The sequence below is a fragment of the Dipteris shenzhenensis genome, chromosome 24 (assembly GCF_047967505.1).
Source record: "Dipteris shenzhenensis isolate YYH24624 ecotype China chromosome 24, Dip_SZ_1.0, whole genome shotgun sequence".
NCBI lineage: Eukaryota > Viridiplantae > Streptophyta > Polypodiopsida > Gleicheniales > Dipteridaceae > Dipteris > Dipteris shenzhenensis.
In genome coordinates this window covers 31182958-31201236 of record NC_141619.1, presented here as the reverse complement: position 1 = coordinate 31201236, position 18279 = coordinate 31182958, and positions in this window count along the sequence as shown.

Here is an 18279-nt window from a genome sequence, read left to right as displayed (position 1 = left end):
GTAGATGCCACTTCATCTGCCAAATGCATGAGCAAATGCAATTGGATGTCCATGATACTCATTGGAAATGCCTTTTTAATCAAACATATGGCTTTGACTGCGGGAAGTCTCATTTGCAGAATGGATGGTTTCGTGATCTCTTTTAACGATATCCACCTACATTTACATGTCGATGGTAAGTAATGGAACTTGCTTTTGCAATGAGCATAAAATTTTGGCATGCATTTGTATATCCTTTAACATAGCTTACAAATACATTGAGCTTGTTGATGGCCTCGGATGCATCTTTCATACTACATCCTTGCAAAGCAATTGAAAGTAGATACTATAGAAACTATGCTTTGTCAATCAAATTCAAACAAGAGGTCAAAAATGGATCAAGCTAAAGTGGAAGCAATGTTATTTGAATCATATTGTGCCAATCATGAAACTTTAGACCACTTAGTTTTCCAAAGTAATTAAAGGCATCCTTTAAGTTATGCATGTATTTAGTTGGGGTTTTCATACCTGCGATAATGCTCTTCACCCAGGTTTCCTCTACTTTTGTCAAAACCCAAGGTGCCTTTGGTAAAATCACCTTGTCAGTATAGATTTCTCATATTGGTTGGGGCTCTCATACTAGTGATAATGCTCTTCACCTAGGTCTCCTCTGCTTTTGTCAAAACCCAAGGTGCCTTTGGCAAAATCACCTTGCCACCACAGGTTTCTCTTGCTCAGAAGGCTCCTTTGGTTTTCATCACTTTCAAATCATCTCATGCCTTTGGGGTGTCTCTATCCCCAATCATATGTTTCCACAAACTTTTAGACACATTTTTAAATATATGCATTGGGTCCAACAAATATGTGACTTTGTGTTGCCTCCAGTAAGGAAGAGTATAAGATATGGAGAGACGTTGCATGCCAGATGGAGGTGTTTTGATTTTTGGATCATGCCAAAGTCATCCCAATCTCCAGACCTCATCACTAGAGTATAGGAGCTAATTCTAGCCCCCCAAAAGATGGATCCACATGATACATATGCTCCATAGAAAGAAACCACCTATGCTTCTCATATACCAACTTGTTTAGGTATTTTGAGTGCTGTGACTAGACAAACTGTCTCCACAATTTGGACACATAAAGTATCCAAGCACTTGGAGGCCTATTAAACTTCCATTGGAAGGACACAAGTTGCATATTGTAAAAGTGAAAGACCACCAAGGCAAAGAGTATTGGCAAAAGTTACATCTTGCATTTTAATAGGCAGAAGAGAATTGAGAGGAATAGAAATTTGGTACTTGACCAATCATGCAACCCAGGATAATCATGCATGGTCCACATTAGAATGCCTTTCACTGTGCAAATGATGTTGACCCAAAGGCTTTGAAATAGGTTTGAAATGTCATAAACTTGCATGCCATTCCATAATATTTGGAACTCGTCCACCAAAGGGGCTAGATACACATCCATGCTTTTCACCTTGTGCTTGCCTGGCATAATGAGTGCCAACATCAAATGGCCCTTATTTATGGTCATCCAAGGGGGAATATTGTATATTGTGACTGCTATTGGCCACGTGGACCATGATGTGGACTGATGTCCAAAGGGATTAACACCATGTCCATAGCCAGCCCAAGACACAAATAATCAACCAATCTCTGGCCACCTCTTCTCTACATGTCTCCAAGCCTTTCCATCCACAGGGATCCTCAATATTCCATCCGTCAAGCAATTGTGAGAATGCCAATCCATAAGTCAGCTACTATCGATCCACAATGAAACAAGTGTGTGATGTATGTTAGGATCAGCATGTGTCACGATACCTTTCCCAAAATCTTGTTTCCTTGTGTGTCTTGTTAATATCGAGATGCACCACATGCAAATAGCTTATAGAGTGCTTGTATGTTCCTCTATAAATGATGTAATCATTGGGACATGCATGAATTTAATGTAATCCTTTCCTAATGATGCCAACATCTTCTTTGCATCCTTTCTTGAGTCGGGCATTGTATTTCCTTTTTGAAGTAGGGTTTGGAGTAAACTTGGAACATTGACCCATTCAATGAATTTGAAGCAATAGTTTGGAAATACATGCATGAAACTATATCAAGACTCTTACCAAAGGAGGGATGTAATGCTAGTGTCTGACCATCCATAAGTTTCTTGTAAATTCAAGATCAGAAGAATCGAGGGAAGATGTGTTGAGAGTTCACGCTCAACATCATGTGATCATGTGTGCATAGCACCATCACGTGATCATATGTGCATAGCACTAACCTTATAGAGTGCTATAAAGGAAAGGGTTAGATCCCCTAACCCTAACCCTAAAAGGGTTTGTATATTTTCTATTTTTTCAACTAATTCTAGTGTACAGTTAGTCATTTGTGGTGTGCTCTCTAGCTGTGCCCTCTTTCCTCATCTCCACTCTTCTCCTCTCCCCTCTTCATATTTTGTCATGGTATCAGAGCTCCCTTGTCTTCCGCTGAGACATTGAGATTCTTGAGAGTGTGAGAGAGATTGTGAGATTGAGAGTTCTCTTGAGTGATTGTGAGATCCTTCCCTTCACTTCCGTTGAGAGAATTTCCGTCCATTTGGTGAGATATTTCCGTTCATCTCCTTCAAGAGTTTGTGAGAGATTTGATTCTTCTTCTTAAGAGAAATAGAGAGAAAGTTTCCATCCACTATTCTTGAGGTGTGAGAAAGAGATAGATTTCTGTTTGAGAGAGAACGAGAGAGATTTATTTTCTTGAGAGTCTTTGAGAGAGAGATTTGTGAGAGTCTCTCGACTTGCTTCTACTCTAGCGCTTCCTCTCCAACAAGAGTGCTTCCTCTCCTTCGAATGTTGCTTCACGGGATGCTCTAGTCAACACGGCTCATCTTCTAAGGCACCTACGCGACCTACAGCAGCTCTTAGTTTTCGGTGTATAGCCAGCTCCTTCAACGACTGGCTCCTTGGCTCTGCCTCCTTCAAGCTCTTTGCAAGAGCACACGGGCAACCAACCGACCATTTAAAGCAAACAGTAAGCGCATACGCACCTCTGCCAGCAAGCAATGACCATGGTTCATCTACGGGCCTCCCAAATCTCCAAGCGCACCTGACTTTGCATTTCAGTCGCTAGCAGCAGCTTCTGCACTACAGCTTCTCCAACGACTCAGTAGCAGCGGCGGCCTCCTACGACCTTCCTACAATGGCTCGCCCGCAACCTTCTACACAAAACGACCAAGCAAACCAAGGCACATCCACCGATTCCAGCGGCTCATGGCAGCAGCAGCTTACATCACGACTCCTTCAACTGGCTTCACACACAACTGATAGCCAGCCTCACGGCTCCTCCGCCAACCACGCCCTGCGCCAACGAGCCTTCGAAAGGCTCAAAGGCCTTAAGCTCTAGCCTTCTTCTCAAGACGGCCGACAATGAACCTTGCAACGAGCTCAACACAGCACTCGCGGGCGCCTCCAACGAGCTGCATCTTCGACAACTCTATCGATCAGCGGCCATCTAACAGCCCATAGTGCTCCTCCTCTGACGGCACCTCCTCGGACTCCTTCTCGGACTGCAAGCCGCTCACTGCTCTTTTGCTACAACCGCCCTTGTAAGCTTCTACGAGGTAACGCCTCCTACAGCCAGCTCGCCATAGCCTCATCCAACTGGATGAAGCTCTCATAGCCCGACCGACAGCTCCTCTACAGCACCTCTGCAACAACGTGCTCCTCCATGATGGAATCGGAACCTTCGATGGAATCTCCAGTAGATTCCGACAGACCACAAGGCGACACGTGGCAGCCCACACTCAACCCAACCTTATTTTCAGGGTCACCACTCACCCCAGAAGTGGTCTGCAGGTTGACACGTGGAACTCTATCCTCCACGTGGCATCCAATCTGCCACATCATCACCTTATCCTTGTGCCACGTGGCAACATCATCTTATCTGCCACGTCAGCTGACACGCCAGCACTGCCATGTCATCAGGCCACGTCATCACTGCCACATCATCAGGCCATGTCATCAGTGCCACATCACCCTGCTGACATCATCTGTGCCACCTCAGCGCTGCCACCTCAGCAGTCCAGTCAGCACTAGACCCCTGCAGGCACAGTCCCCTGCCAGGCACACTGTGCACACACTGCATGTGCACACTCCTGCCACCTCAGCACAGAGCTTCACTGGCACACCTCTTGCTAAGCACAGTGCCACATCATCACTGCATGTGACTCACAGTGACACATTATCATTGAGCACCATTTGCACTCCTTTTGCCCCTCCACCTAGATCAAGTCATATCTCTTGATCCAGGAAGAATTTGAGGGTGCTCCAGAAAGGAAAATCGCTCGATTTTTTGTGCTCTACGCGCTCGTTACATCACGCGCACATTTCGGCGCAAGTTACACTCACATTTAAGCCTCGCCGACAAAACCACTTCCTTCACGCACATTTGCCTCTACATCGACTCATCTGACCCAGCACTTAAAAAGAACAAAGGAAAAGGAATTATTTGCTGCTCTTTCATCGATCGGTTTAGATCTAGATCAGAGTAGACTAGATTGCCATAGAGGGGACGCTTTGAATTCCCCAAGTTGCCAATCTAAGCCATGCCCGAAATTCCCGACTAGTACCTACAGTCCATATGCTCACATCCGATTTCACATCATTACATTACCTGAAACCTTACGTTCATCAGTTCAGTGAGCAGACTTCAGAGTTCAGAGGCATTGCAGATTGATTCAGTGGGCAGATAGCACTTGATTTCACACACACATGTCACCATTGTAAAGCCTATTTGACTATCTCACGGCATCGTGCACATCATTTTTTCAGCCTTGTAAAGCCTCTTGGCTATTCCCGACATCATTGCCACAAGCCTTGTAACACAGGTCAGATCTTATTTACTGCAGTTCTATCTTCACCGACGGTACAGAGATTTCACTTGGCATCTTCAGTGTATTTGCAGTAGTGTATTTGCAGTTGATTCATACAGAGTTTTCCAGGACACTTTTGAGTACATTGTTTGCACCATGTCGACTAGCAACCTCAATCTGGAGGCATCTGCTAAGTTAGACAACTCCAATTACGGTACATGGAAATACCGAATGGAGACCATTCTTGTGCTTCAGGACAAATGGGAGTATGTCGATGGATCTATACCTAGACCATTGGCCGATCCAGCCACCAGTAGCTCTACTCCATCTGTTGTCACAGCACCAGCAACGGGATCTACATCGGGATCTACATCTACACAAACAGTTTCCACACCAGTAGCAGATCCTGCCATTGCCCGAGCTCAAGCAGAATGGGATAAGAAAGACAAGTATGCCTATCACCTGATCAAGCAGAATGTGCAAGATGTCATGCTAGGACAGCTCAACACAGTCAAGACATCAAAAGAAGCATGGGATATGTTCGTAGCTCTCTACGAGTCCAAGAACACATCCAGGATTCTCACCCTGAGAAACCAGATCAACCAGAGTTTCCGCAATAGCAGTGAAACCGGTCATGCTTATGTACTCCGCATCAAAGACTACAACAATCAAAACTTGCAGCAGCAGGAGAGACTATGAATCCCGCAGAAATGGTTCAAGTAATCCTGAATGGACTAGGAGAAGGATATGAGAATCTAGTCCAGAGTATTGCCATCCAACGGCAAATTCCAACACTAGAAGAACTTCAATCAGTTCTACTTGGTGAAGAACTCAGGACTCAGGCCATTCAAGCACGTAAAGGTCATTCTAATGATCAGGCATTCACAGCTTCAGACAGAAGTAGAGGCAAAGGTAGAAACAGAGGTAGATCATATCAGAAAAGTGGTCATCATCAACAAAATCAAAGTCAGAATCATCATCAGCATCAGCAGCATCCTCAGCAACATCAAAATCAGCAAAGAGGAAATCATTCCAACCAAGGAAGATTCCAAGGACGAGGGAATGCATCCACCAATGTGTCAAACATTCAATGCAACTATTGTCACAAGTTTGGACACTATGAAAGAGATTGCCGCAAGAAGCAGTATGACCAAGGCGGTCAATCCAGCAATAATCGAGGGAATTCCCGAGGAAGAGGAAATCATCGTGGTGGACATTCTAGTCACAGTCATTTTGCAAATGAACATGGAAATATGTTTCTTGCAAGTGAGGAATTGCATCAGACTGATACAATGCACCTAGACACTGATTTCAATCCCAAAGAGGATTTCAGCTATCAAGTCGACCAAGTGGAACAGGATCCTTGGTACATCGACAGCGGTGCATCATCTCATATGACAAATCATCAGGAATGGTTCACAGAAATGAAGCCATTAGAAGGTCAAAAGAATGTCATCTACACAGCAGACAATACACCGAATCCGGTTCAAGGGATAGGGGTTATCCCTATGAACAATTTCACTGGTACAAAAGGATTAGTCAAAGATGTGCTCTATGTTCCGAAGCTCAGCAAGAACCTTTTGTCAGTAGGTCAAATGACGGAACACAACTACAAAGTCATCTTCGACGGTGATGAATGCACTATCAGAGACAAATCCAAAAGAGGTCAGCTAGTAGCAAAAGGTGTCAAGGAAGGACGCTTATACAGGATGCTAGCTACAGTACCAGATAAGCATGCCATGTCAGCTCAAATGCAACAGATGCCACTATCTGCAAAATGGCACAAGAGATATGGTCATGTCAACTTCAAGTACTTGTTAGATCTAAGGAATCAAAATATGGCAATTGGGATTCCGAAGCTACAATTTCTTGGAAAAGTTTGTGAAGCATGCTGCTTCGGCAAACAAAAGCGAACCAACTTTGTCAGAAGTACCTCTCGTGCATGAGGTATTCTTGATTTGATTCATACAGATGTATGGGGTTATGGCCAGACCCGCAGCATCAATGGTTCACTTTATTACTTGACCTTCATCGACGACTACAGTAGATATTGTTGGGTCTACTTTCTGAAAGAGAAATCTGAAGTGTTTGCCAGATTTCAAGAATTCAAAGCCATGGTAGAAAACCAGACAGGCAGAAAGATCAAAGTCATGAGATCAGACAGAGGAGGTGAATACATGTCTTCAGCATTCATGAATTTTTGCAAAAATCACGGCATTCGAAGAAGACAATTCACATGTGCAGATACTCCTCAGCAAAATGCAATAGCTGAAAGGAAGAATGGGACTTTAGCAGACAGTGCTAGAGCAATGCTTAGTGAAAAGCATCTTCCGAATCAGTATTGGGCAGAAGCAATAGCTACAACTAACTACTTGCTTAATCGGCTTCCTACCGAACCGATACAAGGTATGACTCCTTATGAAGCATTCACTGGACACAAGCCACGCATTGGGCATCTCCGCATATTTGGTTGCATAGCATATGCCCACATACATGATGATCATCGCAGGAAATTGGATGCGAAGTCACGCAAATGCATCATGGTTGGCTACAGTGAAGAAAGCAAAGCATACAAATTGTATGATCCCATCAACCGCAAAGTCATTATCTCCAGAGATGTAATCTTCGATGAGGAATCAGAATGGAAAACCTCACCTACACAGGAGATAGAAGCATCGACTTCACAGTCATCTACAGAACAGGTTGATGAAGAAGAGCAAGAATTGCCAGCAACACCCCAAGCAGTGCCACAGCAGCTTAGACGGTCTACTAGGGAAAGCAGACCACCAGCCAGATTGACTTATGCTCAGAAAGGCAAAGCAATTCAAGTGGAAACCACCAACTATGCTCTTATGACTACCATCATGGCTACAGAAGAGCCAGTGTACTTCGAAGACGCAGTAGATAAGCCCGAATGGCAAACTGCTATGAATGAAGAAATGGATGCTTTGTATAAAAATAACACTTGGGAATTATGCGACCTTCCACCAGGAAAGAAGGCCATAGCCAACAAATGGGTATACAAAGTGAAGTACAATCCAGATGGCAGTATTCAGAGATACAAAGCCAGATTAGTTGCAAAAGGATTTGCACAACAATATGGCCAAGATTATGATGAGACTTATGCTCCAGTAGCAAAGATGGATTCCATATGGTTCTTGATATCCCTAGCGACACTCAGTAAATGGAATGTGTATCAGCTCGATGTCAAGAATGCATTTCTCAATGGTTATCTAGACGAGGATGTCTACATGCAACAACCAGCCGGTTATGTTGAACCAGGAAAGGAGAACAAGGTTTGCCATCTCAAGAAAAGTCTCTACGGCTTAAAGCAAGCCCCCAGAAGTTGGTACAGCCGAATTGACAAGTATTTTGCTGATCTGGGATACATGAAGTCCAATGCAGATCATACTCTCTACTACAAAGTTCAAGGGGAAGATATTACTATTGCACTTTTGTACGTAGATGATCTCATTGTGACAGGAAGCAAGGATAGCTTCATCAGAAAGCTAAAACAAGACTTATCTGCAGAGTTCGACATGAAAGATCTTGGACTTATGCACTATTGTCTTGGAATTGAGTTCTGGAGAGATTCAAATAGCACATTCATGAGTCAGCTCAAATATGTTGACAATCTCCTGAAGAAGTTTCATATGGCAGATTGCAAGATTGCAGCCACTCCCATGGAACAGAGTTTGAAACTTACTAAAGATTCAGAAAAGCCTACAGTTAATGACAGATACTACAGGCAACTCATTGGATCTCTTATATATCTGACAATCACACGGCCAGATATTTGTTATGCAGTAAGCTCACTAGCACAGTTTATGGCAAATCCAAAACAGTCTCACTGGAATGCAGCCAAAAGAGTCTTGAGATACATCAGAGGTACAAGACAATTTGGGATAGAATACAGAGGAAGTCATCCACGGTTGCATGGATACTGTGATAGTGACTATGCTGGAGATCATGAGACCAGGAGATCGACACAGGGATATGCATTTTTCCTTGGTCAAGGTGCTATATCATGGTTATCAAACAAACAGCCAACTGTTTCTTTGTCTTCGACTGAAGCAAAATATAGAGCACTCACTACAGGTGCATGTGAGGCTATATGGCTCAGAAGACTATTGTCAGAAACAGATTACTTTGATGAGTCAAAGCCAACAACAATATACTGTGATAATCAATCGGCTCAAGCATTGGCCAAAAATCCAGTATATCACTCCTAAACAAAGCACATTGATGTCAGAGAACACTTCATCAGAGAAAGAGTGTTACTTGGTGACATCACACTGCAGCATTGTGATAGCAAAGAAAATGTTGCAGACATCTTTACCAAACCACTCGGTAAAGAGCTATTCGAGAAACACCGACTAGCTCTTGGTTTGATGCAGAGGAAGGACATTCCCATTAAAGGGGTGTGATGGAATGTAATGCTCAGTCCTTCTTCGATTCCCCAGAATCATCATCTTGAGGGAAGGCCTACTTCATGATGTTGATCTTGCGGGAAGGTGTTGAGAGTTCACGCTCAACATCATGTGATCATGTGTGCATAGCACCATCACGTGATCATATGTGCATAGCACTAACCTTATAGAGTGCTATAAAGGAAAGGGTTAGATCCCCTAACCCTAACCCTAAAAGGGTTTGTATATATTCTATTTTTTCAACTAATTCTAGTGTACAGTTAGTCATTTGTGGTGTGCTCTCTAGCTGTGCCCTCTCTCCTCATCTCCACTCTTCTCCTCTCCCCTCTTCATATTTTGTCAAGATGAGAATGGCTTGCCCCTTCATACAACATGGTGCTTGCTACACGTTGCAAGCTCTCCTCTTCAGGACTCATGGTATCCTCCCTATTCACTTCCACATCTTCATCTCTTTCATTTTGTGGTGAAGGAGCATCAAAGTAAGCGTTTATCATGTCCTACATTATTTCATCCTCATTCAGGGCATCTTCCTCTTCACTATTGTTGCTCTTCCAGTTCTCCATCTTCCCTTAGAGTGTTTCGATATCATTGCGTCAACATTGACTCATGTGGATGATTATACATTACATGTGCTCTCAAATTTCTCGGAACAATGTCATCTCCATGCATGAAAATAATTTAGTTAATTGTCTCACATAAGTCACATACAAGCATGGAAAGTTAGTACATGAAATGAATTTAATGAATTCACTCATAAAGAATTAATTCTACCTCATCATTCAACTATATCTCTGGAAAGGGTTGAAAGCGACCATATCTCCTTATTTGTGTTATTGATAAATTGTGTAATCTCCTTATTTATCCTTTGCGTCATGCACAATCACACAAGACTCATTGATAAATATTTGCTCTACTAGTCTCTTCTTCCGACTTTGATGAGCTTGAAGACCTACAAAGGTTACACATGATCATTAAAACACCATAATTTATACACTCGGGGGAACCACCTCAAAAACTTTAGTATACCACATGCATTCACAAGGCGGGGTATTTTAATTCAACTTTTGGAAAAAATTTAACAGGATTACAATAATAGGAGGGGTTTTTTAATTCAATTTTAGAAAAAAATCCATTAGTTCATAAGGAGGGGTGATTTTATTGGACGAAAAAATTAAGTTGAGGGATTTTTTTAATACCATATGAATGCATGTGATACCTAGGGCTTTGTAGTAGTGCACCCCCTGAGTCCATACATGAGAACAAAACATGCCCAAATTGAACCCCTTTTGTTTAATCATTGATCATGCTCTGTTCCATCAATATTTCCATCGAAAAACATTCTGGAAATTTTACCAGAGTCGATATTAACGTTGAAAAAAATGTCAATAATGTTTTTTTGTTGATAGGACCTTGAGCACTATCCAAAAAATAATAATCTATCATAGGGAGCTAATGAGAGCTCCATAACATGTGCTCACAGTTTGATGCATAAAGCATAGCATTATGGCAGTGCATTATGATTATTTATGAATCAAAAGAGGGGATGCATGGGAAAAAACATGGAAGTGTTTGTTCTTGACCATGTAGATGGGATTCAAAGGCCATGACATTTTGTACCGGCCTCAATTTAGCTTATTTTAAGTCTCTTGCAAATTATCGTGACCACCATCAAGTCGCATTTGCATGACTAAAATACCACCGAGGCATTATTTTGAACCAGAAGAGGGGATGCATGGGCAAAATTTCGAAATGTTCATTCTTGACCATGCAAATGGGTTCCGATGGTCATTATATTCTACACGGGCCTTGCTCCTTGCAAAGTATCATGGCCATTAGATCCCATTTGCATGACTGGAATACCATCGAGGCATTATTTTTTGAACCAAAAGAGGGGATGCATGGGCAAAAACATGAAAATCTTTGTCTTTTACTATCGAGGCATTATTTTGAACCAAAAGAGGGGATGCATGGGCAAAAACATGAAAATGTTCATCCTTGACCATGGAAATGGGATCTAATGGCCAGGATATTTTTTATAGGCAGCAATGAAGGTGATTTTAAGTCCCTTTAAAAGTATTGAGGCCATCGGGTCCGATTTGCATGACTAGAATACACCGAGGCATATTTTTAAACCAAAATTGGGGATGCTTGGGCAAAATCATAGAAATGTTTGTTCTTGAACATGCAAATGGGATCTAATGGCCATGATAGTTTGCACAAGACTCAATATAGGTGATTTTAAGTCCCTTACAAAGTATCATGGCCACCCAATCCCATTTGTATGACTAGAATGCCACCGAGGCATTATTTATGAATCAGAAGAGGGGATGCATGGGCAAAAACATGGAAATGTGCATCCTTGACCATGCAAATGGGATCCGATGGCCATTATATTTTTCACATGCCTTAATATAGGTGGTTTTAAGTTCCTTACAAAGTATCGTGGTGATTGCATCCCATTTTCCATGACTAGAACACCACCGAGGCATTATTTTGAACCAGAAGAGGGGATGCATGGGCAAAAACATGGAAATGTTGACCCTTGTCCATGCATCTTATTCATTGAAATTTGAGAACTTTTGTCTTCTTGGAACTTCAACATGCACAAAGTTCTTCTACCCAAAAGTATACAAAGTATAAGAAGAAGCCATGTGATGTCCTCTTTGCCTTAGTTTTTCTTCAATAGACTCAAACACTTCTTCTTTTCTTAAGCCCACTTGGAAGGTGCTTTTTAGTGACCTCTTCATTGTTAGGAAGTTTATGAGACAAATGGGGTTGAGATAAACCATTTTCCTCTATAAAATCATCAAACGTGCTTCTAGCTTAAAGTTGTGCTCCTTGTTTTCAACTTCCTTTGTGTTTGTGTGTTTGTGTTAGCAGTCCTTATTTGGCCTTTCTGACCAAATCCCACTATATTCCATGTGATGATCCCATAATAGGTCAATATGCATTAGTGCAAATCGTCTTCCCATTTAAAAGAGAATTGATCTTGAGTATTAAATTCCTTTTCTTGTCATTTTGAAGAAAGAAAGAAAATTTTGTGAAGATGCATTCATTCCTTTCAATCCCTCTCCTTTACATTTTTTCCACATGTCCTAATATTAAGCAAGTCAACAAAAGCATGCATCTTTGTTTACAACACCTAAATCCCAACATATGCTCCTCATTCATCATTCTCATTCTCTTTGGTGGCTTATGAGGATTTGTTTGGACCCCTTCCTCTTCATGCATCTGTATGTTTGTTTTGGTTCCTCATGCATGTCATTCTTTGTATTTGCTCTTTTTTCTCCCTCACAATTTTTTTCACATTCCATCCTTTTCATGTTGCATCCTTGATAAATGTCTATATCAAAGTCAAAGACCAAATAATCCTTTGGTAATTCTATCCTTATGTTTGATATAATCAAGGATTTTGGAAACCAAGTTTTGTTTGCTTTCATTTTGTGACTACATCCTTTTGCATTAAACGTGTTGTAAGAGTTTGAGAATCTTTAAACTCTACTACCCCCTAAGATAATATCACTCATTGACACACATTGCCTACTTTTCACAACACCACAACTTCCTTCACCATTTGTTATTATCAACAAACTCATCCACACCTAACAAGACATCACTAATGATACCTTTCCCTTTCTTAATGTTCATGAATTCATTTAGTCTAGATAAGGCATAAGTTTTGAAACCTTTTACAATGAGCTAATCACTCTTGATAATGTATCACTTCTGTAGTTGAGTACTAAACATCCATAATTGAAATCATCCACATTTGGGACACAATTTGTATTGTGTCCTTTGATATTGTAGTATCCCTTTGTTATTCATGTCTCATTTTAATCTCCAAAAATTTCATACTCCATATCATAGCCTTGATTACCTCATAGTAGCGACCATCCAAGGAGGTTGTGTTATCATCCATTGTTCATGAATTCATCTAGTCCAGATAAGGCATAAGTTTTCAAACCTTTTACTTTTTTCAATCTCAATGAGTTGATCACTCTTCATAATGTATCACTTCTGTAGTTGAGTACTAAACATCCATAATTGAAATCATACACATTTGGATAATTACTCTAGTATGGTGATTAATTTCTAGAAGACTGTGCAAGCTTAACGTGTGGGAAATATTTTTTGGTCCTTTGATATTGTATTATACCTTTTGTTTGTTATTAATGTCTCATTTTAATCTCCAAAAATTTCATACTCCATATCATAGACTTGCTTACCTCATAGTAGGGACCATCCAAGGAGGTTGTGTTATCATCCATGCCATAATCAGTGACTTTCAAAATGCAAATGAAAAGTTCTCCACTTGTTCAAATTCCAATACTTTTTCTTAAGCTACAACCTCATTTACAAAATGAAACCATTTGTAAAATATCTCCTACTCTAAAATCCAAAGAGATGTTCTTTGTATTCCTTATGACATCTTTTGGATAAGAGTCATCTCTATATCATGTGATTAAAGATTTGCTACATGTATTATAGGGCATAAGATCTCCAAGGGTTCCATAACTCCACATTTATGCTTTAGCTCGACATGCAAGCTAAGAACTTTTGATCAACTTTTCTTTGTAAGGTATTCTAATATCGCACACCAAATTTGGACACTATCTTGAATTGTAGCAAATGCAACTTCTTCTCCTTTACAACGTAAAATCACCTCCATCCCAATAACATAAAAAACCATTACTCTCAACTCAATAATATACTTATTAATTACAAAACATTTACAACTTTTTTCTTTTAGCTTCGTGATAGAAATTTTAAAAGGGCTTATTTTGAGCCAACCAAAATTACAAATTTCTCAAACATTTTTTACATAAGAATTTCCTCTAAGTTTTCTAACATGTATGGAACATGAGTCTATAAAAATGAGCATATGAATAATTATAACCTACATGTATGTGGTGTTACATGATCATGAAACGTTTTTCTTATGGTCATGAAACTTGTTTCTTATGTTCAACAATACACGATGCATAAGTGCCAAAAACTTATGCATCGCAATGCTTATACGATAGGTGTATGTATTCGATGGCCATGAAACTTTGCAAATACCTTTCAATGGGAACGTCCTTTATAAGTTAAAGTTTTATAAGATTCTTGCATCACTTGTAAGGTGGGACATGTACATCTTCTCATTTTCAAGCATGAACAATGCATAAGTGCCATAAAATTATGAATTGAGATGCTTATCCCATAGGTGTATGTATCTGATGGCCATGAAACTCTGCAAATACATTGAAATGAGTAAGGCCCTTATGCTTAAAAACATTGATAATAATAAGACAAGGTTTATGTGGTGGGGCATGCACATTTTCTCATTTTGGGACCATGCATTGTGCACAATTGTCAAGAACTTGTGAGTTGACATACTTATACCATATATGTACGTATATTATGTTCGTGAAGCTTTGATACTCATAGATTTTCATAAGTGTTGTACATAATTTTTATGGTGGGACATGCATATTTCCTCATTTTTTAACATGGATGATGCATTACTATCAAAACTGATGCAGTGTATGCTTATATCATACCTCTATGTACGAAACTTTGCAAAGATATTTCTATGAGTAATAACCTTGTACTCCCAAAGTTTCATAATCTTCGTACACCATTTGTTGGTGGGAGATGCACATTTACTCATTTTCGAGCATGCACAGTGCGTAAGGGCAAAAACGTTATGCATCGGGACGCTTATATGTGTCCAATGGTCATGAAACTTTAAAATGACCTTTAATATGAGTAAGAAAGTTATATTTGCAAAAACTCATAAGGATCGACAATCATTTTGATGGTGGCACATTCACATTTTCTCATTTTTTACCATGCGTTGTACACGATTGTCAATAAATTGTGAATCGGTATGTATGTATTGTATGGTCATTAAACATTTTGATGACTGTTTAATGGGATGTCATTGTAACTCACAAATTTTCATAAGGATTGTACATCATATGTATGGTGGGACATGCACATTTCCTAATCTTTGATCATGCCTTATTGTCAAAAAATTGTACATCGATATGCTTATACCAATCCTCTGTGCGTCTGATAATCACAAAAATTTACAAAGACCTTTCAATGCGTAAGTCCCTTAAACTCTCAAAGATTCATAATGATCAATCATTTATATGTGGGACATGCACATTTTCTCAATTGTGATCCAATATTCTACACAATTCTCAAAAATTGTGAATCAGCATCCTTATATAACATACATGTATGTATGTATAGTATAGTCATGTATGGCGGGAAATATTCTACACAATCGTCAAAATTTGTGAATCCGCATCCTTATATAACATACATACATTTATGTGTCCGATGGTTAAGAACTTTGCAAAGGCCTTTCAATGAGTAAGATACTTATACTTTCAAAGTTTCATACCATTATAACATCATTTTTATGGTGGGATATGCACATTTTCTCTTCGTTTTTTCCTCTCATTTTTCTCATTTTTGATCATGGATGGTACTATCAGCAAATTGTACATCAGTATGCTTTTACCATACCTCTATGTGTCTAATGGCATGAAACTTTTCAAAGACATTTAAATGAGTAAGGGCCTTATGATTATCAAAGATGATAATGATCTTACATCATTTGTATGATGGGCATGCACATTTTCTTTTTTTGGCCACACTTTGTGCACAATTGTCAAGAAACTATGAGTCAGCATATACCATACATGTATGTATGGTATGGTCATGAAAATTAGTAAATACTTTTAATGAGGAATCACCTTTTTCTCACAAAGTTTCATAAAGATCATACATCATTTGTATGGGGGACATGCGCATTTCCTCATTTTTGACCATGGAGGGTGCATAACTTTCAAAAAACTGTGCATCGGTATGCTTATAGTAATACCATAACTCTATGTTCAGATGGTCAAAAAAAATTGCAAATACCACTCAATGAGTAAGGCCCTTATACTTTCACATAGGCATAATGATCGATCATTTGTGTGGTGGAACATGCACATTTTCTTATTTTTGACCACATATTCTGCACAATGGTAAAAAATTCTTGAATCAGCATGCTTATGCCATTTATGTATGGTATGGTCATAAACGTTGGAAAGGCATTTCAATGAGTAGTCTCTTATACTCGCATAAGGAACCTACATCATTTGTATAGTGGAACATGCACATTTCCTCATTTTTTACCACGGATGATGTGAGGATGATGCATTGCTATCAAAAAATAGTGCACCAATATCTTCTATCATACATCCATGTGTTTGATGGACAAGAAACTTTGTATACTTGAAAATTTTCATAACATAATGACATCATTTGTATGGTGGAACATGCAGATGTTCTCATTTTTTACCAAGGATGGTGCATAAGTGCAAGCAATTTGTGCATCAATATGCTTATACCATACCTCTATGTGTCCAATGGTCATGAAACTTTTCAAAGACCTTTAAATGAGTAAGTACCTAAATATAATAGAAAAGATTAATAATGATTGTACATTATGTATGGTGGGACATGCACATTTTCTCATTTTTGACAACACATTGTGTAATTGTCAAGAAATTATGAATCAACATACTTATACCATACATGTATGTATGGTATGATCATGAGACTATGAAAAGACCTTTCAATGAGTAAGGCACTTATATTCTCAAAGTTTCATAAGGATCTTACATCATTTATATAGTGGTACATGCACATATCCTCATTTACGACCATCGATGAAGAACTACTATCAAAAAATGTGTGCATCAGTGTGCTCATGTCAAAGTGCAGATCGTACTAGCCTAGTACACACAAGATCAGCGGAAGAACTAAGGAGGCTCAAAGCACACTAAATAAGACATGAGAGGGAGATAGCAAATCTATATCTCTTGCAATATGTGTGTGTGTGTGTACTCAACCATACATGATAGGCCTCTTATATAGAGAGTGCCCTTTGAATAGTCAACACATGTGGGATCCTCTGATCCACATCTCTCCTTGTGGATATCCTCAATCCACATCTTCACATCTTGTAGTCCACATCCTAGGGTGGTTACTTTAATTCTTTCCTGTACCATACCTTAGCCTTTAATCTATGTGCTCATGGCACCACAACTCTCAACACCTCCCCTTGGTGCCATGATCCTTTGGCTACTGCAAGGTGGTCAGATGTGAGCTTTTTTTTTAACATGTCAATACCTCCCGTGGGTGATTTCATAGCTACTCTCAGGTGGTCAGGTTTGATTACAAAATATAGGCAAGGTTGGCAAGGTTTTTGTTTCTCAATACATTCCATTGATGTCACCATTTGGCTCATGGCTTGATGACGATGCTATGTAGTTGGCTTGCTGGTTCTTCAATCTGCAATCTTCTTCCTTGTGTAGCTTCATGTATGATGCTTTGTTCTTCCATGTGCCTTAATGCTTTATGTGTGGATGCCATGCTCTATGCTATGGTCATCTCATGCACTTGTGCTTTTGGCATGCTTATTGCATTCATGCGTCGCTTTTCCATTTGTTGCAAAGGTCTTACCATGAGTGTTTTTATTTCAATGGCAGTGTCTAATTGCTAACAATGATTCTGATCCGACAAGCATGTAGAGCTCAAAAAGACGATTACTTTTTCTTTTTGGAGTGTGTGCAAATTCTTCCTGGATTGGAAGTTACGCTTTGTTGAAGCTTTTGTGAAGAAGAGGGGGCCTTGATGATGTGGCATAGGGATTCACATGTAGAATTCAAACTGTGCTTAACAAGAGGCTATGTGCTTAGAAGGCACTGCTAACTGTGCATGCTGATGTGGAATAACTAACCCTAACTATAACCATGGTGGGTTAAGTTAACCAGACCAGAGTCTTATCTGCCATGTGTCACATCAGTTAATTAACCCTATCCAAAAAGGTAACCTTACCCTAGTCAGTTTGACCCAACCTTATTTGCCATGTGGTAGAAGGAGGTTAAGAGAGGCTTCTTCATGGTGGAGGCGACGACGATGAATTGATTTGGGAGGCTACGTAGCATCGAAGATGAGGCAT